This window comes from Leucopleurus acutus, assembly GCF_964270905.1.
Source record: "Leucopleurus acutus genome assembly, chromosome: 6".
Classification (NCBI taxonomy): domain Eukaryota; kingdom Metazoa; phylum Chordata; class Mammalia; order Artiodactyla; family Delphinidae; genus Leucopleurus; species Leucopleurus acutus.
In genome coordinates, this window is record NC_139149.1 from 58,687,473 (window position 1) to 58,714,582 (window position 27,110).

The following is a 27,110-nucleotide window of genomic DNA, read 5'->3' on the forward strand; positions in this document are numbered from 1 at the left end:
ACACGGAGTTTTATGTGCCTTAGAGGAAGGATAAGCTCATTTCTGTGGTTGCGTTTAGATATGGCTCTTTATTTGATTTTTCTAAGGTAAAAAAATTATGAATGTTAATGCCTGAAATAGCCTCCTTATAAAATATGCAAATGATAGAGAAGTAAAAAAAGCAGACTATGAAAGTCTTCCTTATCTTCCCACCCCACTGCTCCCACTCCAGAAATAATCACCAGCGGTGACTGAAGTGTGTTTGTCTAGGTAGGGCCTCTTTCTTTGCATTTACATCACACACACACGTTAAAGATTTTCTTTTTTCTCATAGAAATGGGATCTATATAGTATTCTACAGTTTACTTAACAATGTGTTTTAGGGGTCATTCCATGACTTCTGGCAAGTTATTTTACTCTTCATGCCTAGTTTCCTCGTCTGTAAAAGGGGGTAATAATAAGGCCATTATAAGGTTTGAATTAGTTAATATTGTAAAGTGCTGAAAATAGCGTCCAGCACTTTTCTATGCTTAGACTCACAGTCAATCTTATAGAAATAAAGATTTCCCTAAAAGTTTATTACGTAACATTCTAAAAATAAAAAATTATTTATCTTCATTTGTGCTGAACTTAGGGCTAATGGTAAAAAATACCGCCACCCTCCCGGCCCCGCAACCCCCGGCAAATTAAGAGGCTGTTTTGAAGGTAGGTACCCTCCCTTACCAACCTTTCATACTTCATACAATGAATGTTGGGCACTGGGACCCCACCGTGGGGACTTCAGTGCTTTTATCCTAATGGATATCCGGATCTCAGCCTTTTCATTCCACTTCTGCACCTCAGTTTCTCTCCCGGAAAGCTAGGTACAGTATTATCTACCAGGCAAGAGGTGCCCAGAAGAAATGGACTCGAAGTGGTTACAGATCATGGTAGTTCATGACATCCCAAAGTGTTTGCCGGCATGGCTGAGTCATGGGTCATGACCTTGCCTTTGATTTCTCTTTGGGTTTTGTTAGGGAACGTAGTAGAGAGGAGAAGGTATTGGCATTTTGCCCCAGGAGGAATTTTGATCAAGGATAAACATATTCCAAGATGCCGTGAAGTTGAAGTCACATGAATGCTAAGTGATTTCTTGGCATCAAAAATCAGTCTCTTTCATGTCAGTCCTAAAAAAAAAAAAATAATAAACACTTTTACCTTCTTCAGTACCCGGAATAGCCAAGTTGGTTTCAGCTATTACAGCAAAAGCTTTTAAAATAATTACTTGTAGAATACGATAATATTAATGATTAGCTTTGTGTTAAAATTGAAGAGATAAGTATTTAAATACTAGGAATAATAAACCTTGGAAGTGTCATTCTGTAGTAAGTTTGCCCGTTACAAGTATCATTTTTCAAAGATTTTGCTCATAGTAAACTGTTCAGGAAAAATTAAACCCCTCACTAAGTAACCCTTTTTCTACAATTTAGCTGACTTCTTAAAATGATCTCTGATTTTCATCCATTAGAGTCAGACCCTTCAAAACAACAGATTTTTTAAGAAATAATTACACTCTCATTTATGGAGTACTTTCTGTGTGCTGGGCACTTGCAAGCACAATCTTATTAACTCTGCAAACAGCCCTATGGAGTGATAGTGATTATTATCACCCCATTTTAGGGATGGAAAAACTGAGGCGTAGAGAGGTTAGGTAATTGATCAGATGAACACAGCATGTAAATAGCACGTACACTGCATTCATTGTCAGGTCTCCAGCTTCCTTTCATCTGGAGCAGTTCCTCAGCATTCCCGCACCCCACCCCCGTTCTTTATGTCATTGACATTTTTGAAGTGTCCAAGTAAGTTGTTTTGCAGAATATCTCTCAATTTAGATTCAGTTGGCTGTTTTCTAATGGTTAAATTTACAAGATCCAGTTAATAGAGTCAAGTGACTCGGCTGGCATTTTTAATATTATATTTATGTATTACCTATATTTACATGCAAATATAAATATAGAAATATATATATTATAAAAGTCATATAATTACATGATTGGAGAATTTAAATGGGTTTAGACAATACACAACCACAAATGAAGTTCTCCTGGCCCAGTCGGTTTCCCTGAGGTGATACTGTTGACAAGTTTCTGTTTCTATCCTGAAACACATTTATGTGTACACTGCCAGACCCATGTCCATGCTTACATGTGCCTTTTTATTTACACAAAAGGAGTCATGCAATCAGACTCAGATCCTTGAACCACCTTTGTGTTTCGGTGAAGGAAAATTCCCAGTTTGAAATGAATCTCTCGGTTGTTCCCTGGTTTGAAGAAAATCTCCGTGCGACTGCTTTCCGTCACCTGTGTGAGAAGCTGTGAGGGGCTTGCCCTGAGACAGCAGCATTTTGATGATTAAGACAGACCAAGGTCCGTGTACATAGTAGCTGTCTGGCGTTGGCCTGCCTAATCGAATTGTTCCCTTATGGGGCTGAGTGGGAAAAATTGGTGGTTGATTAACTCAGGAAAGGTTTTAACAAGGCTGAACTCAAGGGTATGAAGGCCTCTGCTAAAGAGGTTGGTTAGTATGCCTTCTTTTTCTTTGTTTTTTCCCAAGGATTCAGGTATGCTCCCTGGAAGGGTGTTTGTACGTACGTACGTACGTATGTATTTTCCAGTTTTATTGAGATGTAATTGACATTCAGCACTGTATAAGTTTCAGGTGTACAGCATCATGATTTGACTTAAATACATTATGAAATAATCACCACAATGTTCAGTGAACATCCATTATCTCATATAGATAGAAAATTAAAAAAATAGAAAAAAATTTTTTTCCTTGTGGTGAGAACTCCTAGGATTTCCTCTCTTAACAACTTTCATATGTAACACACAGTGATAATTATATTTATCATGTTGTACATGACATCCCGAATACTTATTTATCTTATAACTAGAAGTTGGTACCTTTCATCACCTTCATCCAGTTCTCCCTCCCCCCATTCTCTGCTTCTGGTAACCACAAATCTGATCTCTTTTTCGATGAGTTTATTTGTTTGCTTTGATGTATAACTGACCTGCAGCACTATGTTAGTTCCTGGTGCACAACATAGTGATTTGATATTTCTATACATTACAAAATGACCACTACGATAAATCTAGTTACCATCTGTCACCACTGTGGCTTCTTTTTTTTTTTTTTAACTCAGGCTCTTTTTTAAAAAAAATGTGGTAAAATTCATGTAACATAAAATTTACCATTAATAATATTTATTATATTCACAATGTAGTGCAACCATCAGTACTATCTAGTTCAAAAACATTTTCATCACCCCAGAGAAAACCTTGTATGCATTAACGTTCCCTCCTTATTCTCCTCTCTCCCTCATCCCTGATAACCATGAATCTGCTTTCTGTCGCTATGGATGTGCCTATTTTGGACTTCTCATATGGATGGAATCATACAACAGACGGCCTTTTGTGGCTTCTTTCACTTAGCATGATGTTTCCAAGCTTCATCCATGTTGTTGCATGCATCAGTACTTCATTCCTTTTTATGACTGAATAACATTCATTGTATGGATGACCATATTTTAAAAATCCGTTTATCAGTTGATGGCCTATTTTTATTAATTAAATTTAATTTATTTTTTAAAATTTTTTTAAAATTTATTTTATTGAAGTGTAGTTGATTTACAATGTTGTGTTAGTTTCTGCTGTACAGCAAAGTGATTCACTTATACATATTTTTTTCCATTATCATTTATTACAGGATATTGAATATAGTTCCATGTGCTATACAGTAGGACCTTGTTGTTTATCCATTCTATATATATAACAGTTTGTATCTGCTAATCCCAAACTCCCAGTCCATCCCTCCCCACCACACCTCCGCCTTGGGAACCACAAGTCTGTTCTCTATGTCTGTGAGTCTGTTTTTGTTTTGTGGCAGTTCACTTATGCCATATTTTAGATTCCACATTTAAGTGATATAATATATTCATCTTTGTCTGACTTGCTTCACTTAGTATGATAATCTCTAGGTCCATCCATGTTGTGGCAAATGACATTATTTCATTCTATTTTATGGCTGAGTAATATTCTATTGTACATATGTACCACATCTTCTTTATCCATTCATCTGTCGATGGACATTTAGGTTGCTTCCAAGTCTTGGCTGTTGTAAATAGTGCTGCTATGAGAGTAGGGGTGCATGTATCTTTTTGAATTATAGTTTTGTCCTGATATATTGATGGCCCGTATTTAAATACCACTGCAAACCTTGGATTGAAGAGGCCCTTTTTGCATGGGACTTTTAGAAGTTGTAAAAACCATAAACTATGTCAGTGATCTTCTTAGGTCAGGAGTTTAATATGCCAAATAAATTGTTTTAAAATAATCAGGTGGGACTTCCCTGGTGGCGCAGTGGTTGGGAATCCTCCTGCCAGTGCAGGGGACACAGGTTCAAGCCCTGATCCGGGAAGATCCCACATGCCGCAGAGCAACTAAGCCCGTGCGCCACAACTACTGAGCCTGCGCTCTAGAGCCCCTGAGCTGCAACTGCTGAGCCTGCGTGCTGCAACTACTGAAGCCCTCGCGCCTAGAGCCCATGCTCTGCAATAAGAGAAGCCACCACAATCAGCAGCCCACGCACCACAATGAAGAGTAGCCCCCGCTCGCCGCAACTAGAGAAAGCCCACGTGCAGCCACGAAGACACAACTCAGCCAAAATAAATAAAAATCAAAAAATAAAAGAAATAATGTTGGCATGGCAACATCAATTTAAAAAAAAAAATCAAGCTCCTACCAACTAACAGCTGATAGTTTCTGAAAGGTAAAAGCTAGAAGGACTTCTTGACTGGAAATAGAGCCTCTAAGCTTTGTGATACAGTATTTGCCTTTTCCTCCCACCAACACTTTTATTGCAGTCCCCCTTGGATGACAGGCCCCAGGACCTCTAAGCTACTCAAATAATTGCCCCAATCATGAGTCAGATGGAACAGAACAGTCGTTCCTCCCAGGGTGGTTTAAGGATGGGGCAGCCACAAGCACCACAGTGGATGCCAGCTTGCTAGTCACCATCAACAACTGCTTCCCTTGCTTCTCGTCTGTTCAACACATGAAAACGCCCAGGAAACGTCCTCCCCTTTCAACAAAAGATTTCAGTATTTCTACTGTCAATAATGTATTGCCTGCTGTGTGCTCCAACCAGAATCTATACTGTGATTGTGTGTGTGTGTGTGTGTGTGTGTGTGTGTGTGTGTGTGTCTAGTATCACCTAGACAGGGATTAGCAAGGAACTCCTTAGAAATTCATTTGATGGTGAATGATGGAAAATCCCAGGATTTAAAAGAACCAGGAAAAAAAATGCCTGACTTGCTTTCCAGACAGCTGCAAAATCTCCACCTATAATTAAAATCTTGAGACCCACAGAGGGCGGGGAGAGAAGGAAGCCCAGGCCCCGAGAGCAGGAAGAAAACATCTAGTTGCTGAGCCCTTGGTGGCACCGAGCATTGTTTGAAGAGGTGAGATCTGATGAGGAATAGCCGATTTCCCCTCTCCCCTTTCCAGCTTCTCTTAGTCTTTCTCATACTGAACGTTTTAAAGACTTTAACGAGAAAGGGCATCCTGCAGGGAGCAAACCCACATCCTGAAGGAAGGCTCCAAGGCCTGCCTTCCATATTTCCCATGGTGTAAATCCTGTCACTCCACAGAGATTGTTTCTCCTCCCCCAGCCAGCTGAGGCCTCCTCACATACTCCCATTTTTCTCTCTTTTTCATCTATCCTCTCCTTCTTTTCTTTTCTTTTTTTTTTTTTTTTTTGCAGTACGCGGGCCTCTCACTGTTGTGGCCTCTCCCGCTGCGGAGCACAGGCTCCGGACGCACAGGCTCAGCGGCCATGGCTCACGGGCCCAGCCGCTCTGCGGCATGTGGGATCCTCCCGGACCGGGACACGAATCCGTGTCCCCTGCATCGGCAGGCGGACTCTCAACCACTGCGCCACCAGGGAAGCCCTCCTTCTTTTCTTTTTGACAGTCACATCCCTCCCTGGTTATGGTGTTGCACCAGAAGGTCAGGCTTGCTTTCTTCACAGACCATGGCTGTCCATGACTAACTGAAACATCAAGCCCCATGTCAGCTGTCCTTCCAAGGCCTCTGTGCCATGCTCAGCTAGTGTAGTAGGAGGGAAATATTTCCTTGATTACATAACTTCAGCTTTGAAGGTATTGGTACGTTAAAAACAAACAGAACAGGCTTTCCTACAGCATGTTTTTGAGATCCACTTGGGAATTTGGGTGGGGTTGGAAGAAACCAAGTGTCTGGCCTATCCCAGGGGACATTAGTCACCCAAATTACGTTTTAGGATTTTAAAAATATTAGACGAGTTCGTACATGGTAGTAACTGTCAGACTGGCCACTCCTTGTTGAAGCTTGAGGTTTCGGAATTCTGATCTGTCTTCTCAAAGAATTTGTTTTTCAAAAGTAAAAAGGCCAATGGAGAAGGATCCTGGGTACTTTTGGAAGGTAATTTCCTTAGCAAGGTATATTAACAGTTAAAAAACGAAAAGGAAGGGAGCATGAAAAAGGTAGGCATGGTTGAAACGGGTACAAACCCCAAACGTGCTCTCTGCACTAAACATGTACCATCTTCAGTGGGACTGCTGAGTGCTGCCCTGGTCCCTGCACAGCAGGATAGACTGAGGACAACTGCAGAGAAAGGCAGACACTGAGACCAAAGGGGATTTGGGATGTACAAAAGCAACTGTATTATTATCACCTTGGGTCCTTGAAAGATTGGGCCTCTCCATGGAACAGCTCGAAGCCCTCATTAGAGGGCTATAGAGCAAGTCAGAGAGAACCCAAGGGCTCAGGAAGGGTTGACTGACTCTTATTCACCAAATTCCAAAGGCTCAAACAAGGAAGTCCTGATGGGACTAGCTTTAGCCAGTTAAAAAAAAGTTTTGGCGTAAGAGACTCCTAAAATGTAAAGGAATTATCCCAAATAATTTTCACGTTGAAAAAGGAAGACATCCAAGCCAGGGATGATAGATTTCTATCCTCTAAGGATGAAAGTATAAGGAAAAGTGGCTGTTATTTAAAAAACAAAAAAAAGCTTACATCCTCTGAAGTTAGCACTGAGAGGTGATTTGGGTATTGACCCCTCCCCTGCAGCTGACCTTGACATTCCTCTAGAGATGTCCAGTATGGAAGCCACTGGCCACATGTGGTTCTTGAGCACTTGAAATTTATATTCGTCAGTTATTCCCAATTACTCCTCAAGGAAGTTAAAGCAATAGTAGATAGTTCAAATTGAGATATATATAATATGTACACTGGAATTCAAAGATTTAACATAGAAAAATGTAAAATATCTCATCAATAATTTTTTCATATGGGTATATTAAGGTGATAATACTTTAGATGTATTGGGCTAAACGAAATATATTAAGATTAACTTCACCCTTTTTTTTTTTTTTTTTTTCGGTATGCGGCCCTCTCACTGTTGTGGCCTCTCCCGTTGCGGAGCACAGGCTCCGGACGCGCAGGCTCAGCGGCCATGGCTCACGGGCCCAGCCGCTCCGCGGCATGTGGGATCTTCCCAGACCGGGGCACGAGCCCATGTCCCCTGCATCGGCAGGCGGACTCTGAACCACTGCGCCACCAGGGAAGCCCCTTAACTTCACCCTTTACTTATTTTAATGTGGCTACTAGAAAATGTGTAAACATTATGTATGTGGCTTACATTTGCGGCTCACATTCTGATTGTTGGAGAGCGTTGCTTTAGAGTCCTTTGCTAGTAATCACGGCCATGATCATGCTTAATGGGGATGCTCCTCCTTTGTTCACACTGGCCCGAGCACATATAGCACTGACCCGTGGCATGGCTGGAATGTCCAGAAGTCAATGTACTGAAGGTCAGGGGCACACCACCAGAGCAGAAACACAGACAATCTTATCGATGAAACAAGGTTTTTAAACCTGGCTTTCTGAAACTGCTTTAATTGAGACCCGACCTGAGGGCTTCTGATAATAGTAGGTAGCTAACAGTATTGGGTTCATTTGTTTGAGGCACTTAGAACAGTTCTCATAGAAAATTCTTGAAAACATTCGTTATTATTCACCCTTTTCTTGTGTGAAAATGAACCTCTTTAAATAAACGGGTTTCCCTGACACTAATAACATTCCCTTGTTTTTCTCCCAATTTTTTAGTGTGGGGAATGGTGGCCCCTATTTGCCCATCTACCAGCTACTAGGGGATGCCATTAATTAGGTCGGTCCAACTGGGCCTTGAGCCAATGATGGAATATAGACCCTCTTTCTAGTTAGTAGGGTTTGGACATGGTCTGTGTTTCTCTGTGCCACTCTCTTGGTGTCTGGGGTGGATTTTATTTCTGGGGCATTTACTTAAGTGCTAGATGTCGTTTCCCTGCCTTCCTCTTCCCTAGTGTCATACCTGGGCTCCTGGTCCTGTTTTGTTCGGGACATCTTAGTCATGGGGTCTGTCATGCTTTGCATCTGCCTTTAGCTGAAAGTACCCCCCACCCTGCCATATAGCCCCTGCTCGTTTAATGTGGTCACAGTTAATGACGATTACTTACAAATGATAAAAAAAATTTGGTTTTGAGCTTGCTACTAGTAACCAGGTAATGTGGATCTCAAGTTGTTCAGCTACTGTTAAGATCATCTAGATCCGTGGCTCTGAACAAGGGGAAAACTTCAGAATTGCTTGGGAACATTTTCAAAGGACATATTCTTGGGGCCCATTCTCAGAAATTCTGATTTAGTGAGTTTGAGGTGTGGCCTTGGCATTTGTGCTTCTAAAAGGCTCCCAAGGTGATTCAAGGGAATGCACTTGAGTGAGACCGCCAGCTAGACAATAATAGGAACAGGCATTTTCCTACCATCAGTTTGGGTGTTAAGCAATTAATTTATTTGATGTCAAGATTAGATGGCTAATATTTTAGTTCAAATTTTACAGGTATCCGTTTGTAGACACACACACACGCGCGTGTGTGTGTGTGTGTGTGTGTCTGTGTGTGTGTGTGTAAATGCTTTTTGCATTGAACATTCTCAGCCTAATTGCCTGGCACATACAAGCTCTGACTAAATGATTGCTGAATTGATGACTCTGCATATTGAATACATATTTGTAGAGAAAATATCTTTAAAACGTCTTTCATGAAAATTGTTTTGAGATATCTTTTAAAATGTGTTGAAGGTTTCCATCACATTTCATGTGCTTTAAATAAATGAGAAATGCGCTCCAAAAGAGCCTGGCAGGCGGCCTTGTGGCGAAGGCCGGCTCCACAGCTGTCTCTGCACAGAAGACTTGGAAGGAGTAACTCGTTTGTTTTCGAACATACAGGAGGGGTGCCGCCGCAGGAGTGGCCTTTGTAGACACCCAGCTCCACTCTGCGGCAGTTCCGCCGTTTCCTTTCTAAAGGAGGCAGCACAATAGAGGAAGATTATCTGCTGTTTGCATCCCCATGGGCAGTGCTGAAGGTGCTGGAAATTCAAGACTGAAAGTCAACTCCTGGGTGGCCAGTGGGAACCTGGTCCGTGGCTTGCCATTAGCTCCAGGAATGATGTTCACAGGTCAGCTGACCCTGTGGGGCTGCCCTGGGCAGGGCCGCACCTGTGACTGCAAATAGAGCTGTTGGCCTCTTCACCGCCTCACCTCCTCTGACCTGGGGACCTCCAACCCCGATGTCCGTTGGTGGCTAGGTCTGATGTTTCTGCAGGACCCTCTGTGCTACCCCTACTCGCCACCCAGCCTCCCATTTCTTAGATTTTTAGAGAAGAAACAACCCACAAACCTATCTAAAAACAATTCAACTGATGCGGAATTCCAAAAATGACTGAAGAATAACATTTATAGGGTCTGAGCCTGTGTTCAAAGCAGTGCTTTCAAGAGCCCTGTGGGAAATCCATGCCCACGTGGGTTGGCCAGTTTCATCTTTTCACCCACATTAGATGGTGGTTTTAGTTTGTTTTTAATTTAGCAAGAATTTGTCCAGTGACATCCCATTTTCACCAGCCCTTTGTCAGAGAAGGAAGAAGGGCCATGTTCTCAAGTTGTCGGTCCCTCTCCCTCTTTGATAAAATTCCTGTTGTCCTGTTCCCTTTCTTCCCTGCTCAGGCATGACCCCCCTCCATGCCCCAAGCCCCCAGGAACCTTTGTAACTGCAGGGAAAGGAGGAGCTCAAATTAGTCTGAGTGGGAGGGCGGCAGAGGCAGAAAGAGAGAGGAGCCCGAGTGCGCAGACTTTCTGCAGGTGACGTTGCACGGCCCCAGCTGCCCCTTGCACTCCAGTCTCCACCCAGGCTTTACTGTCAGTGACAGTAGGTCAGTGCAAACAATCCAAGAAACCACAGGCTGCCCCAGGTACTGCTGCCGCCTCTGGCGCAACAGAGAGTGAGTCTCTGCGGGGAATGGACAATCCCGCAGCGTGGCTGAGCACAGCTGGTCTCAGATGCAGAATCGTAGCAGGAGCGAGCAAGGAAGTCTTCACAGATGCAAAAATATTGGGAACCTGAACTTATAGATGGGACATTGGGACTTTCTTCCTAGTTAGTGCTGGGTGTTGTCACCATAAGAGGGACAACTGTTCAGTCGACACATATTTATTGGGTATCTACTGCGTGTTAGGCACTGTGCTGGCTGCTGGAGGTAAACTGGTGAGCAGGAGTTCTACTTTCACACAGCTGGGAGCAGTGGTCTCCAAATTTGAGTCACTGCAAGTCCCTATAGGAAGAAAATTGAGCCTATCTATGCTGTTTTTATTTATTCATAAATTATGTAATGTATTGCTTATTATGTACATCATGAAATACATACGTTATAAAATGGACATACAAAATAAGATAATTAGGATGAGATAAATAAATATATACATATATAGAGAGATACATTCTTATATTTTCTTTCCACCCACCAGTGGCTTATCTTGTACAACTTCTGAGGGGGCAGGCACCCACTTATGGAGACCACAGATGGGATTAAGAGTGTGATCTGGAGTCAGATTTCCTGGCCTCAGATCCTCCATTTGTAAAATGGGTGTTACAATAATACCTTCCCCAGAGTTGCAGTAAGATTAAATGAAATAATCCATGTCAAGTGCTTAGACGGCTTCCCAGTATTTGGAAAGAGCTCAATAAATGTTAGTTATTGTTATAATTTGTACAGTCTGTTTGGGAAGAAAAACTAATTAACCAACTAAGTACTTAATTTCAGTTGTGATAAGGACCATGAAGGGCAAGTATGGAGGCCAGGAGGCTGTGTGTGAGGGGGGACTTAACCTCGTCAGTTTTGAGCTGTGCTTTGAGTTTTGGAGGGAGCCAGGGTTAGAGCAGGGACAGAGCATTCCTAGCTGAGGGAACAGCTGGCATGGAGGCCTGAGGCAGGAAGGAAGTTAACCCATTGGGGGAGGGGGACAAAGGCCCTGTGAGAGGGGGGAACAGCTGCCAGATGGAACAGGAGAAGCAGGCTGCCTGGAGGCCATGTAGGGCTCCATGGGCATTGTATCTCTCAAGGATCTTTGTTACCAACAACAGAACCCACTCACCACAGTTTAAGCAGAAAAAGACTTTATTAAAGGATATTAAGACACTCTCAAAATCTCCAGGCGGGTCAGAGAGTCAGGCTTGGAGGTCAGGAAGCCAGAACAATGCTTAGACCAGCCATGCCTCGGGTGGAATCAGCAGAGGGCCTCCGCTACTGCCACCAGGTCTAGACTCCACAGCACAGCTCATGCCGCTGTTGCCCATGAGAGCTAGACACCCACTACCACCTTTTCTAGGAAGTGGATTCTGCACAGTTGGCCTCTTCCTGTGGCTCATTTTTGAATGAAGCCTTGTGTAAGAACATCTGACTGGCAGAGTTTGGATCATGTGGATGAGGCCTTAGCTGCAAGAGAAGCAAGGAAAGTGAATTTTTTGGCATCTACTGAGAGGAGGTGAGCACTCCTAAGGTGGGACATTCTCCAGGTGTAGGAATGATGTCAAGGATTTTGGACTTACCTGCTCTCACATCACCAGATGTTTGCTTTGCTGTGGTCAGTAGGATTGGAGAGGGACAGAGAGATGCAATGTCCTTTGCAGAAATGGGAGAGAAAAAACAACCAACCAAACTCCGAATTCCAAACAACCAAACTCCAAAGCCAAACATCTAAGAAATGAAAAGAATTACTACCTCCTTTATTTGCAGTAAGTTTAACAAACCCTTTTCAAGGGGCGGTGCTGAAGGAGCTAATGCATGAGTTTGGATGTCTGTGTGACCAACGCTGAACAAACATCCCTGTCTGAAGGATATGGCACTCCAGTTTACAGTCTTTCTCAAGCCAGTTGGAGGTCTTTTCTCTCAAAGTTACAAACTGGAAAGGCCTGATTCAGAATCCAAAATTAGGTTTTTCTGTGGGGTGATGGGACAAGGACTGGAAGGACCTGCAGGGACAGAAATATGAGATGAAAGTATTTTGTATGTCAGAGGAAGGTGGATCAAGGAAGCAAGACAAAGGTCGAACAAGAGAGGCTCTTTCTTAAGAAAAGCTGCTTTCTTTTTTTAAAGTAACCCTTAATGATATCATGATTTTTGTTGATTCAGGAAGCTGGTTGAGTTGGCAGAACTTTTTTGTATTAACAGAAACAAATTACTGCTTTAGTTCAAGTAATAAATAATGTATTTCTAAACACAGCAAATAAATTTAAAAAATAGCTGCAGAGAAGAAGGTCAAAATGAAACGGGGGTAGGGTGACTTCTACGCAGCTCAGTATTTTCTGTTTAGTAGTCTGACTTATGGCCAAAAATGGAATTCTTGCTAAGTTGTATTATTCAAAGTAAAATGGTCCAGTACTTTAAAAGTGGAAGATTGATAACTCCTCTAGTATTATAATACAAACATTTTAAAGAAGTCAATCTTGTCATTATTTTCATGATTTAATAATAATCAGAAATTCTTAACTGATGATTTAACAAATTAAAAACATTATAAACCAGTTAAATATAATAAACCCTTTCTTCATCACATACATACAGATACATCTTCTTTTTTAAAAAAAAGAGTGTTCTTGTGGTCAAAAAAAAAAAACCAGTTTGACTATGTTTTTGGTACGAACAGCTCCCTGAGACCTGTACTAACTTTTGTTTCAGTGCTTTTCTCTTAAAGCAGTGATTCTTAATCGTTTGGCAGGTGGGATCATAGATCCCTTTAGCATCTGATGAAAGCTATGGGCTCTTCCCTGAAGAAATGCTGTCTCACATTACTTCTGCAACAGCTTGGTGTGTAATTTCAAGGAGGCTCAAGGACCCCACATTAAACTCCTGCTCTAAACCTTGGCTTCCCATAACTCATGGGGAAGGGAGACAGGAAGCTCAGGCTGGTGGTCCATGATGATATCTTTGATGATGGACAGTCCCAAATGTAGCAGTGGTAGTAGGCCTCCTTGCATGTCATCCCCTGAAGTACTGGACTTGGTGGTGCTGGCTTAATGGCCAAGAGGAGCTTTGAACCAGGAAATAATCAGTTGGTTTTATTAACTGCAACAGGCTAGGTAGAATAGAAGTGAAAATGACCACAGCACTGCTGCCCCTGGCTATTCAGGACCTCACCTCCATAAACAAAGAAAAGTCTGCCAGGACCAACACTCTGCCTTCCTCACAGGAATCCTGCCATGTTAGTGCTTTTGAATAATATGTTCTTGTTAACTTAATAAGGAAGAATAGCTTCCTTGTTGAGTTTCTGCTTCCAGGTAGACACGTACATTTTGAAAGGAAGGGGACTTCAATGTCTTAACCCAAAGGGGTGTCTTCTCTGGGTTAGGTCTGGTTGTGGGGACAGGGGTTAGGAGCAGAGTTTGGGGACTGGTCCTTTGTTGAATTCCTAAAACTTTTGAACATACGACAAAGACTTTTAATTACATAATTACATATAAGGGTGAAATGAAATACTTTGGACGGGTAGCAGGAAATGTGGATTTCTATAGGGAGGAAGTGGCTGATAGCAGTTCTTTTCCAAAGAGGCTGTGGTGCAGCGTGGTGGCAAGACTTTGGGTTTCAGAGTAAAAAAGTCTTGTTCTAAACCTGCCTCTGAATCTTACTGACTCAGTGGAGACAGGGGAGCTTTGAGGCTCTGCAAAAAGTGATTCAACCCAAACACACACAGGCCTTGTTTTGTGGCTTCAAGGTTTGAACGTTGCTGGTGAAACCATGACAACAGAATTAACCCTGCTTAGTTTTGGGCAAATTTCTCAACTTCTTGAGCCCAGTTTCCTCATCTGTGAAATGAGTGTGATAATACCTACCTCATAGTGTTGTTATGTGGAATTAAATGAAATAATACACACTATATATTTCATCAATTCTAAAACACATATTCCTCCCCTCCCCTCCCTCAAATTAAAAAGTTCCCTGAAATTGAGATAGTATCCAGGGGGTGGATCCAGGTTTTATGGGGCTGAAATTTATATTATTTGGGGAACTTTAAAAAAATGATGAATGCAAAATTAGGTAAAATGTGAATATTTGTTTAGATGAGAAAGGAATCACAACAAATTATAAATTTTAAAAAGCTGAAATAAATCATGAACACCTTAAAATCCACAAAAAACACCGTAATATTTATTAATTAACTGCCTGACACGCCTCTGTAATACCTCTTTGTCCTACATTTTTTCGGCTGTATAACAGTGATTTTGTTATGTCATTTTCTATAGAGCAAATAGGTAGGCTACTCAGTCTTCCTTCTCTGTGGTTGATGGAGAATTATTTTTTACTATAGATATTTTAGAGAAGTGTTTTCCAGCTTCACCACTTATTTTAGGTAATGTCAGATAAATTTTTAGGATTGTCAAATTTGGGGAAACCTCTATGAAGTTTCTTTCATATGGGAGCTATAAGATTTGGAAGAATTTTCCACGGGCTAGTTTTTGGCTTCATATACTTCAAACCTTGTTTTTTCCCACTGCTCGTGCCATATACCTCTGGTGAGCATGGTGGGACATGTTGACACTCGATACAACCTGGAGCCCTGCACTGAGGGTCTCACCGCAGGAGAGCTGACGGTGTGGAGGGTAGAAGAGGTGGACACTGTTGCCGCACCAGAATGACCAGCAATGACTTGACTGCACGAATGTGACTGTGACCACATGCACACATCCCACTGAACCCAGACTAAATGTATCCCCAAGTCAACTTTCCCTTTAAGAAGATCCCCAAATTGCCCATGGCCACTCCAGTGCCAGCCAACACAGGGGGAAGTATGGCAGAGGGGAAGTCAGAGTGCAAAGAGACAGTGGTCTGATTGCAGCTAAAATAACTGTTTCAAATTTTATAAAAATATGTGGCCATGTGAATACACTACTGGGGTCCCTCTCGGAACCTTGGGAGGGTCTGTGCAAGTGCAGGGCCTTGAGACTTATTAAGTTTCCTTAGCTTCGCAATAAATACACCCTGGATGGCATCCTTCAATTAATTGGTAGTGATCTTGCTTTTCTGGTGGCACATGAAATAATGGGTATGTTACAGTTGGTGGCAACTTAGATTCCATCTGATACATGTAAAGCATCCCACACAGTGCCTGGCACACACACCAGGGGTTCAGTAAGTGTTCCTTCCTTCCTCCCCTTAGTGAAAACCCAAAAAACAGGGCTCTGTCAATGGAGGGGACTATGCCCTTCAAGTGCATTAGTGAAGAATCAGCTTTGTATAAGTTGATAGACCATTAGTTTGCCTATAAAATTTTAAATTGCAGTTTTTGAATTCATAGATCTTAGCTCAGAGTCAATAAAAAGTGATTGATAGGTAACCAGCAAGCGCCCAGGGACAGATGATGTCCTGTTGCTTTGTCAGTGGTCGATAATAGTGTACTCACCGCGAGCCAATCTCTAACAAAGAAAGCCCAGCCCTAAGAAACAGGAAAAAAAATGGCTACAATGTATTAAAGACACCTGACTGTGCAGAGTAAAGGAGAATTTTCCCTGGTATCAGCCCTGATGCTGCCCCTCCGTCTTCTTGAAGGGCATGTGAAAGAAAATCTGAGCTCAAGCCCAGAGTCAGGACACAATGAAAGCCCTTGTGTTTTATTTTCCTTTCCCCTTCCTTCTTCATCTTATGTTTTGCTCTTTCCTTTCCTCCATTTTGCCCACATTTTCTAGATTGTTTTCTTGTTGTCACTTCCTGCAAAAAGAAAAAAGATTCCACTGTTCATTGTGTGTTAGTGCTCCTGGGCATCCTATCTGACTTTCTACACCTCAGAGGTATTTATATATAAAGGATTAAGGTGTGGAGCACTGACACAGTAGGGGTCTGGGAAGCCCATTTCTGTGGGAATGTAAATTGATACAGCCACTATGGAGAACAGTATGGAGGTTCCTTAAAAAACTAAAAATAGAACTACCATATGACCCATCAATCCCACTACTGGTCATATACCCTGAGAAAACCATAATTCAAAAAGAGTCATGTACCACAATGTTCATTTAGCTCTATTTACAGTAGCCAGGACATGGAAGCAACCTAAATGTCCATCGACAGATGAATGGATAAAGAAGATGTGGCACATATATACAATGGAATATTACTCAGCCATAAAAAGAAATGAAACTGAATTATTTATAGTGAGGTGGATGGACCTAGAGTCTGTCATACAGAGTGAAGTAAGTCAGAAAGAGAAAAACAAATACCGTATGCTAACACATATATATGGAATCTAAAAAAAAAAAAAAAAGGTTCTGAAGAACCTAGGGGCAGGACAGGAATAAAGACACAGACACAGAGAATGGACTTGAGGACACCGGGAAGGGGAAGGGGAAGCTGGGACGAAGTGAGAGAGTGGCATGGACATATATACACTACCAAATGTAAAATAGATAGCTAGTGGGAAGCAGCTGCATAGCACAGGGAGATCGGCTCGGTGCTTTGTGACCACCTAGAGGGGTGGGATAGGGAGGGTGAGAGGGAGACGCAAGAGGGAGGGGATATGGGGATATATGTATACGTATAGCTGATACACTTTGTTATACAGCAGAAACTAACACAACATTGTAAAGCAATTATACTCCAATAAAGATGATTTAAAAAAAGGCAAATGTATTTTCTTTCTCTGGCACCAATTTAAATTTGCCGTAATTCTGAGGCTGCCTACACGTTTCATGTGCGACTATGTGTTAATGCACCCCATTTGCCCCACATCGTGGGTCAAGCTGTATTTCAGGTTTGGTATAATTATAATGGTGTTATTTCATGAACTATAGGGATTGTGAATAATTAAGATTCATTCTAGAATGAGCAAGGAATTTACTGGAATAAAGGCATGTAATAAAAAAGCAAGCCTCTTTCAATTTCTAACAAGGAGCTTGGTGAGTCTGTATCGGTGAATTTGATTTTGTAACAATTGTTTTCCTTAAAGTAATTTGGATGCTACATTAGTTCTAATTATTATGATTTCCTGTTTAGAACCCAGATACCTTCTTGATATGTCCCCCACAGTATATTTCTGGAAATGACTTCAACCAATTACATTAGCTTTTACTCCCTTGGTTTCAATGTGGTTCACCAGACAGGAACCAGGCTGCTCTAGTGTGCAGCCCAGATAGCGCAAGGCAGTGGGTTGAAATTTAAAATTACCCGAAGGTGCTATGTGGTCTGAAGGGAGCCTAAGTGGAGGAATGTGACACAGCTGAGGGTTCTGATGGGCGGGGGTGGGGCTGTTTGGATGTCTGAAATATCTGACCAACTGTTCTTTTAGGGATGATGTTGATGACTATTTCATCTGGTACCAAGTCTACTTTCAGTGTTTGACTAAGGAAGGTGACAGTGATGACAACAAGAATGAAATTTACCTTCAGAAAATTTCCCCTTAAATGTTGTAGATGTAGCAGCTTAGGACAAATCAGAGAAGAGTCCTTATGGTCTTCTTAATGTTACTACTTTTATGAATAATAATGCTTTATCATTTACAAAGACCTTTCCATATTGCGTGGCAGATATCATTGGTCCCATTTTACAGGTATTTAAACTGAGGCACAGAGAGGTCCAGGTGTGTATTCAGTGTTGCTTAGAGTAAGCAGGGGAGATGGTACTTAAACCCCAGTTCCCTGTTCCCACTTCTCCCCTAGTGATGTCATACCCCATGCAGCAGTGGTGGCAGGGGTTCACAGGAAGTTGACAGGGATCTTCAGCCCCCTCTGGGTACCCTCTACACCCTGTGAATCTGCCGGGGGAGCAACATGCTCCAAGACTGTCCCTAAGGGGTGTGTGCCCTCTCCCTGTACACATACTGGCTGTCAGAAGACTAAAGAATTCTACATGAGAGGGATTTTTATAACACCTGCACTGACCCTCTCAAAGATCTGGAAGCATCGTCCAGCTACACAGGGCTAGCTGGGATTTCAGGCATTTAGCATGGAGAAAACATTCTTCTCCAGAGTCATTTTCAGCTCTTATCCATATGTCTAAGTTTAAAAAAGAGAGAAAAAGAGGGCAAACCTACCTTGGGCCAAATGAAGGTGTTTGTGTGAGCATGTGTTTCCCTTTCTGAAGTCAAGTTTCTTGGCACATTTGGCAGTTTACCGTCAGAAAGCTAAAGGCAAAGACAGAAACTGAAGACAGGAGACGCTCTTCTGTGCTGTCTTGTCCCCCTGATACACTGAAGAAATACTCAGAAGAAAGGTAATGTGGGGCTCTTGCAAAAAGATTCAGCCTATGAGAGTGCAGAGTGACTGGGAACAAGACACTCAGAAAGCAGAGATCTTTTAAACCTCATTTGGTAAAACCAATGCTTCAGCTACTCCTCTACTCCCACTCAGTAGTGGGACGCAAGACCTGGGAGAAATTTCACCGAGAAAGAAGTGGTTGTTTACAGCACAGACAATAGGCCAGCAGGTTTAATTTCCCCTCAGTTTTATAAGAGCATGTAACTTGAAACCAGTTTAATTAAATAACTCCTGGATTTCAATGGCTGATGACTTGGGCCAGAAAGCCTGGAAGTGCCACGGTTACTAAGGATGTGGTGGACAGGGGGCTGGGAGCCCACAAGCTGCAGTAACTATGGGCCAAAGCAGGCCTTTTAAAATGATCCTCCAGTAGTGCTCTTAGGCCTGGGAGTGTGGAGGCCTTTGAGAAGGTCAGCAGCGGCCCCCATGAGTCACAGTTTTTGTGTTTGGGACTGTGCCCTCCTCTGGAATACCAGCTACCTGCTGTGGATTACTTGGCGTGAACTGTTTGACAGTGTCTCCCTGTGCCAGGGCTGCCAGGGAGGCAGAAGGAATCCTTTGGGATTTGAAGCCCAACAGCTGTGGACTAGGCATGGCTAAGAGGTCTCTGGGTACAGTCATCAAGTCCAAGGTGTTCATGTGTGGGCAAGACGTTCTCGCTCAAGATGAGCAGAACCAATGCTGTGCCTCTCCCCCGCTCTTCCAGAGGGGTGCAAAGGGTCATTGACATAACACGCTGATAGTGGTGGGTAAGGTCAAGGAGTTTGGAGTCAGATCAACCCACTTTCATATCCTGCCAACCCTCTCCCCCGCCCCCACTTATTCTGTGATGTCAGCAAATTAACATTTTTGAACTATCATTTCTTCAATGCAGAAAATGCGGGTAATAATAACAAACGTTATAGAATTGCTGGGAAGATTAAATGAAATAGGTATGCCACATGGCCATCTCATACATGGCCAGAGGTAGGCACTTGACCATTTTGGCCGTGGGGAAACGTTACCTACTCGGCTGGCTGAAGTTTGCCAGAAAACACCTTGATACATTAATCTTTGTGAGAGAAAATTGGGGAGCAGAGTGTAAATCTCAAATTTTTCATCAATTCAGTTCATCTGACATATACTTTTTTTTTTTACATTTATTTATTTACTTATGCTACGTTGGGTGTTTGTTGCTGCGTGCGGGCTTTCTCTAGTTGTGGCGAGCAGGGGCTGCTCTTCGTTGTGGTGCACGGGCTTCTCATTGCTGTGGCTTCTCTTGTGGAGCACAAGCTCTAGGTGCACAGGCTTCAGTAGTTGTGGCACATGGGCTCAGTAGTTCTGGCGCACGGGCTTAGTTGCTGACATATATTTGAAGTGTCTTATATGCCAGGTGCCAAGGACCCAGGAATGAATAAGGTAGAGCTCTGCCTTCAGTAAAAGCACTTTCTTCTTCTTCTTCTTTTTTTTTTGGCCACGTGGCTTGTGGAATCTTAGTTCTCTGACCAGGCATGGAACCCGTGCCCCCTGCAGTGAAAGCATGGAGTCCTAATCACTGGACTGCCAGGGAATTCCCTGAAAGCACCTTCTGGTGCAGTGGGTTTCAAGCCTTTGACTATGACCCATGATAGGAAATATCACAATGCAGTACACACGCATACACAGTATTTATACAAAAATTGGAACAAAAGTTTCTTGAAATAATACTTGCCTTTGCATGCAAAGCACTCTTTTTTTTTTAAACATCTTTATTGGAGTATAATTGCTTTACAATGGTGTGTTAGTTTCTGCTGTATAACAAAGTGAATCAGCTATACATATACATATATCCCCATATCCCCTCCCTCTTGTGTCTCCCTCCTACCCCCTCATCCCACCCCTCTAGGTGGACACAAAGCACCGAGCTGATCTCCCTGTGCTATGCGGCTGCTTCCTACTAGCTATCTGTTTTACATTTGGTAGTGTATATATATCCATGCCACTCTCTCACTTCGTCCCAGCTTCCCCTTCCCCCTTCCCGTGTCCTCAAGTCCATTATCTACGTCTGCGTCAAAGCACTCTATTTTTTTTGCTATTTTATTTCATTTAAAAAATGCCAATGGTGACTCACTAAATTGATTTTATCCTGCTTATGGATCACAACCTTTAGCTTGAAAAATACTAACTCTGACCTTCGGTATGACCAGGGCTGGCATGAGCCTTTGTGAAAACGGTATGGGAGTCTAGGGGGTGACCACTCAGAAGGGGCAGGAATAGGTCTGGATCTTGATTATTCTAAGACAGGCTTGAATTCCATCCCCTTTACCTTTGATTATTAGTTTAGAGATGGACATGTGACACAATTCTAGCCAATGATACAAGAAAGGACATCTTCAGTGGGGCTCCTGGGAATGGTTTTCCCTGCTCTAAAAAAGAGGCCTGGGAAAGGGGCATTCCTTTTTCTGCCCCAGGCACTGTGGTCTACCTGTGCTGCTTGGACCTGGGGCAGGACCATAGTTAAACACGGCAACGTAATACGTGAGCCCTGAACCTGGTCATCACAGAGTGTGATGGAAAGAAAGAACCTGGGTTCCTGGTGACATTTCGGAGCCACTGAATTAACTAACTTTGGAATTGCCCTACTTCTGGACTAGTCATATGAGATAATACATTTTTCTTATTGTTTAAACTTCTTTTAGTTGGGGGTCTCTATTATTTACATCCCGAATGATGGACTGGTTTACCTGTCTCTCTTTTTTTAAAATTGAGATATACTTGCTTTATAATATAATATTCTCTAAGTTTCAGGTGTACAACATAGTGACTCACAATTTTTGAAGGTTATACTCCATTTATAGTTATTATAAAATATTGGCCGTATTTCCTGTGCTGTACAATATGTCCTTGTAGCTTATTTATTTTACACATTGCAGTATGAAACTCTTAATCCCTTACTCCTGTCTTGCTCCTCTCCCTTCCCTCTCCCCACTGGTAACCACTAGTTTGTTCTTTATATATGTGAGTCTGTTTCTTTTTTTTATTATATTCACTAGTTTGTTTTATTTTTTAGATTCCACATGTAAGTGATATCATCCAGTATTTGTCTTTCTCTATAGGACTTATTTCACTAAGCATAATATCCTCCAAGTCCATCCATGTTGTTGTAAATGGCAAATTTTCATTCTTTTTTATGACTGAGTAGTATTCCATTGTAAATATATACCACATCTTCTTTATCCATTCATCTGTTGATGGATACTTAGTTGCTTCCATACCTTGGCAGTTGTAAATAATGCTGCTATGAACACTGGGGTGCTATGTATCTTTTCAAATTAGTGTTTTTGTTTTATTTGGTTATATACCCAAGAGTGGAATTGCTGGATCATATGGTAGTTCTATATTTAGATTTTTGAGGAACTTCCATACTGTTTTTCACAGTGGCTGCACCAATTCGCATTCCTAGCAACAGTGTACAAGGATCCCTTTTCTCTACATCCTTGACAACATTTGTTTATTTGTGATGATTTTAATGACAGCCATTCGGACAGGTGTGAGGTGATATCTCATTGTGGTTTGGAGTTGCATTTCTCTGATGATTAAAGATGTCGAGCATCTTTTCACGTACCATCTGTATGTCTGCTTTGAAAAAATGTTTATTCAGGTCTTCAGCCCACTTTTTAACTGAGTTTTTTGTTTTCTTGATGTTGAGTTGTGTGAGCTATTTATATATTTTGGCTATTAACCCCTTATCAGTCATATCATTTGCAAATATTTTCTCCCATTCAGTAGGCTGTCAGTGTTTTCCTTTGCTGTGCAAAAGCTTTTAAGTTTAATTAGGTCCCATTTGTTTATTTTTGTTTTTGTTTCCATTGCCTTAGGAGACAGGTCCAAAAAAATATTGCTATGATTTATGTCAAAGAGTTTTCCACCTATGTTTTCTTCTAAGAGTTTTATGGTTTCCAGTCTTACATTTAGGTCTTTAATCCATTTTGAGCTTTATTTTCGTATATGGTGTTAGAGAATGTTCTAATTTCATTCTTTTTTTTTTGCGGTACGCGGGCCTCTCACTGTTGTGGCCTCTCCCGTTGCGGAGCACAGGCTCCGGACGCGCAGGCTCAGCAGCCATGGCTCACGGGCCCAGCGGCTCTGCGGCATGTGGGATCTTCCCAGACCGGGGCACAAACCCGTGTCCCCTGCATCGGCAGGCGGACTCTCAACCACTGTGCCACCAGGGAAGCCCTAATTTCATTCTTTTACATGTAACTGTCCACTTTTCCCAGTTACCTGTCTCTGGCATCTGGAGCATGTGCTATGAATTTTTAACTTTGAATCACTTGGGAACTAGTAGAATCAGATTAAGGCCACTTAATTAACCCTTTAAATATGGTGTTTAATTAGGTTCACATTATGCAAATGGACACCTTCTAATTGTAAACTGTGGAATGACTAAATTGATTTAAAAATTTTAGTTAACCAATGCAACAAGTCATTCAACTGTGTGATTTAGGGCAAATTGCTTCACGTCTCTGTGCCTCAATTTCTTCTTCTGTTTATAAAACAGGAACATTGGACTGGAGATTATTTTCCTGTCTAAGATTTTGTGATGCTCTAGGATAGTGCTGAGCGAATTCCACAGAGAAAGGAGTTTGCCTTTAAGTGGCTGTCATGACTACTTGTGGGGCCTTTATGTTTGAATAGAAAGTTTTATTTTGGAAGCTAGGGTTGGTGGTGGTGATGTGTTGAGATTTTATAGGACAGGGTTAGCAATCCGAAGCTCTAGATTTAGGTCGTGGCTCTACTGTTTGGTGGCTATAAAAACCTCATAAGGGGCTTCCCTGGTAGCGCAGTGGTTAAGAATCTGCCTGCCAATGCAGGGGACACGGGTTCCAGCCCTGGTCCAGGATGATCCCACATGTAGTGGAGCAACTAAGCCTGTGCACCACAACTACTGAGCCTGCACTCTAGAGCCTGCGAGCCACAACTACTGAAGCCCATGCACCTAGAGCCTGTGCTCCAAAACAAGAGAAGCCACTGCAATGAGAAGCCCGCACACTGCAACGAAGAGTAGCCCCCATTCGCTGCAACTAGACAAAGCCCGCATGCAGCAACGAAGACCCAGTGCAGCCAAAATTAAAATAAAATAAATTAATTAAAAGAAAAAACTCTCATAGGTTACATCATTCACTGTGTACAAGGCTGCCTTGGATACTCTGTTCTCTATGAGCATCTGTTTCCCCTTCCATAAAATGGAGATAATAGTCTGTACCTTATCTGTTGACTTTTCAAGGGGGTGTGAGAATCAAATGAGGAACAGATAAAAACAAAGCACTTGGTTAGCCATTAATGTGTTATGTAAAAGATGTCACTGTCTTGGTGATGTAAACCATAGTGTTCGTTTAGCCTGTGAAATCCTGTGCTGTGTTTCTAACACACTCTCAGAAAACTACTTAGGTCCCAATTTTGTGCCAGAGAAATAACCATCATGCTCCTTGGCTGTGCCCTCAGGCTCTCCCTTTACTCCCTTCCTAGTTTCTAAAGAACTGTTTATGGCTTAATAGTGGGCACAGTCCCCTGATTTTATTCTATGACTTTTCTCACTTGCTAATAAATAACTTCCATACAGAGTGAAGTACATCAGAAAGAGAAAAACAAATACCGTATGCTAACACATATATATGGAATCTGAAAAAAAAAAAAAAAGGCTCTGAAGAACCTAGGGGCAGGACAGGAATAAAGACACATACACAGAGAATGAACTTGAGGAGACGGGGAGGGGGAAGGGTATGCTGGGACGAAGTGAGAGAGTGGCATGGACATACATACACTACCAAATGTAAAATAGATAGCTAGTGGGAAGCAGCCACATAGCACAGGGACATCAGCTAGGTGATTTGTGTCCCCCTAGAGGGGTGAGATAGGGAGGGTGGGAGGGATGGAGATGCAAGAGGGAGGGGATATGGGGATATATGTATATGAATAGCTGATTCACTTTGCTATACAGCAGAAACTAACACACCATTGTAAAGCAATTATACTCCAATAAAGATGTTAAAGAAAAAAGAAGATGTATATATATGTATAACTGAATCACTTGGCTGTACAGCAGAAATTAACACAACATTGTAAATCAACTATACATCAATTAAAAAAATAAAATTCCATAAGGGAGAAAAAGAAATAAAATAAGGGAACTGAGAAAATGACTTGAAGCATGCAGAGGTGAGTTTTGAGTTGAGTATAGATCTGTCTGGAGTTGACTTTCTCTTAGAAAAACCCACATTTTCATTCAAATACAGTATTGGCTTAGAAAACAGAGAGCTTAGTGGTCCTTGGTAGGCAAGTCGATGGAATTAAGCATAAATAAACAAGCATGTTGATTCGCTGTCCCCTGACAATGGGCTCTGGTTGTAAAATAAAAGAGAAAAAATTAATATTCCAAACTAACTGTGAGGAGTCAGGCTCTTCCTGCCTTTTTCTCTCCAATATGAAATTCTGCTTGTCTTACTCATTCTTGTTGGTGATCTAATCTGAGTACCAAGAGATTAGATGATTTTCCTGACTGGTGAGTGTCCCTCACAAAATCTGTCATTGGAGCTGGGGCCCAATGCCTGGCCTCTGATCCTAATAACCATCCCATATGTCTCTATAAATAGACCATTATCAAATGCTTTTTATCGGGTTTGGATTGGACAACAACCGTGACTCTTAATGTCCCTTCCTTCCCTCTCATCTGATTTTAAATTATCTCTGACAGTCAGGATGTAAGTCTGCTGTGTTCAGAGTTCAGAGTTCTGAACACAATTTCCAACATAAGGCAGGCTGGAAATACATATTCTAGACAAAACATGGAAATCCTACCAATTGGTGGTAAATTCCCTCCGAGTTTCTCTCTTCCCTTTCAGGAAACATGGCTCGGGTCTCCTGTCCTTGTTAACACCAGCTCCTCCGGTCTGGCGATAAATCATCACCTTGGCAACACCGCTTCCCACGATCCACAAAGCTTTGGACAACCGTCTCTGTTTTGCCTTTGTCTCCTAGTCTTTGGCCAGTAGGGTACAGGAGCCCGTGACCCTGCTCATCCCAGCTTTGTTTTGTCCAAACTCTTCTGTGCAAAGAGGAAAACCAGGATTTTGAAGCATGCTCTGGGCTGGGCTGGCATGGTGCACTGCGAAATAAATCACAACTCCTGTATTTTAGAGCAGCAGGACATTAGCACTTTTAATGGACAGGAGAGTCTGGCCAAAACAGGACTGGGATAAACAGGGTTATCCTTTCAGAATGCTGATTTTGGGGGGAGAATGCCTCTTCCCTGTTTTTATACGTCATGAGTCCCCTTACCTTCCAGGCAGCTGCTGAGATGCAGGAATTCCTGCAGCAAGCATCCTACTCACAACCACATGTTGACTGCACAGACTAGGCACAGTCTGTATCTTTCAAATCTGCACGCACACAAGTCATTAACCCTGGAAAAGTCAGGAGAGGAGGTTTAATTTAATAAAATGAATTAAAATGTAAACACAACACCAGTTAAAAACCAACAGTTTCATCTTCAACTTTCACAAGGCTATACCAACTGGTTGCAAAGGGAAAAAGGATTAACATTTACTGAGAGCCAAGTGTGTGCTAGGATCATTAAATTCTCACAACAGCCCTATGAAGCAGCTACTATTTTTGCTTCATCCCCACCCCTTTGGAGGTTATGCCAGGCAGTGGTGGTGGTGGTGGCTGCTGACACTGGCAAGAGGAAAGGGGTTTCAGAAGCAGTGCCTAAGCCGCATGCCTTTTAATTGTCCTGGGGACATCCCTGGATAAGTAGGTAGAAACAGCAGGACTTTGATGGCCAAAGGTTCCAGCATGACTTTCCGTAAGCACTTGGGGAGACACACTGTATAACCCCATCAAATTATGTTGAACTAAACTGCATGCCTCGGTTGTGGGATAAGGTTGGTTCAATCACCCATGTCTTGTACCCAGTGATTTTAAAGAGCTGTATCTCAGTCAGTTTGGGCTGCTATAACAGAATACCGTAGACTGGTGGCTTAAACAACAAACATTTATTTCTCAGAGTTCTGGAGTCTGGGAAGTCCAAGAATAAAGTGGCACCAGATCCAGTATCCATGAGGACACTCTTCTTGGTTTGCAGAGGATCATCTTCTTATTCTATGCTCACATGGCCAAGAGAAAAGTCATCTCTCTTGTGTTTCTTCTTATAATGGTATAAGCCCATTCACGAGGGCTCCATCTCTCAAGGCCACACCTCCTAATACCATCACATTAGGGGTTAGGATTTCAACATATGATTTTGGGGGAACACAGAATTTTTTTTTAACATCTTTATTGGAGCATAATTGTTTTACAGCGGTGTGTTAGTTTCTGCTGTATAACAGAGTGAATCAGCTATACGTATACATATATCCCCATATCCCCTGCCTCTTGCATCTCCCTCCCACCCTCCCTATCCCACCCCTCTAAGTAGACACAAAGCACT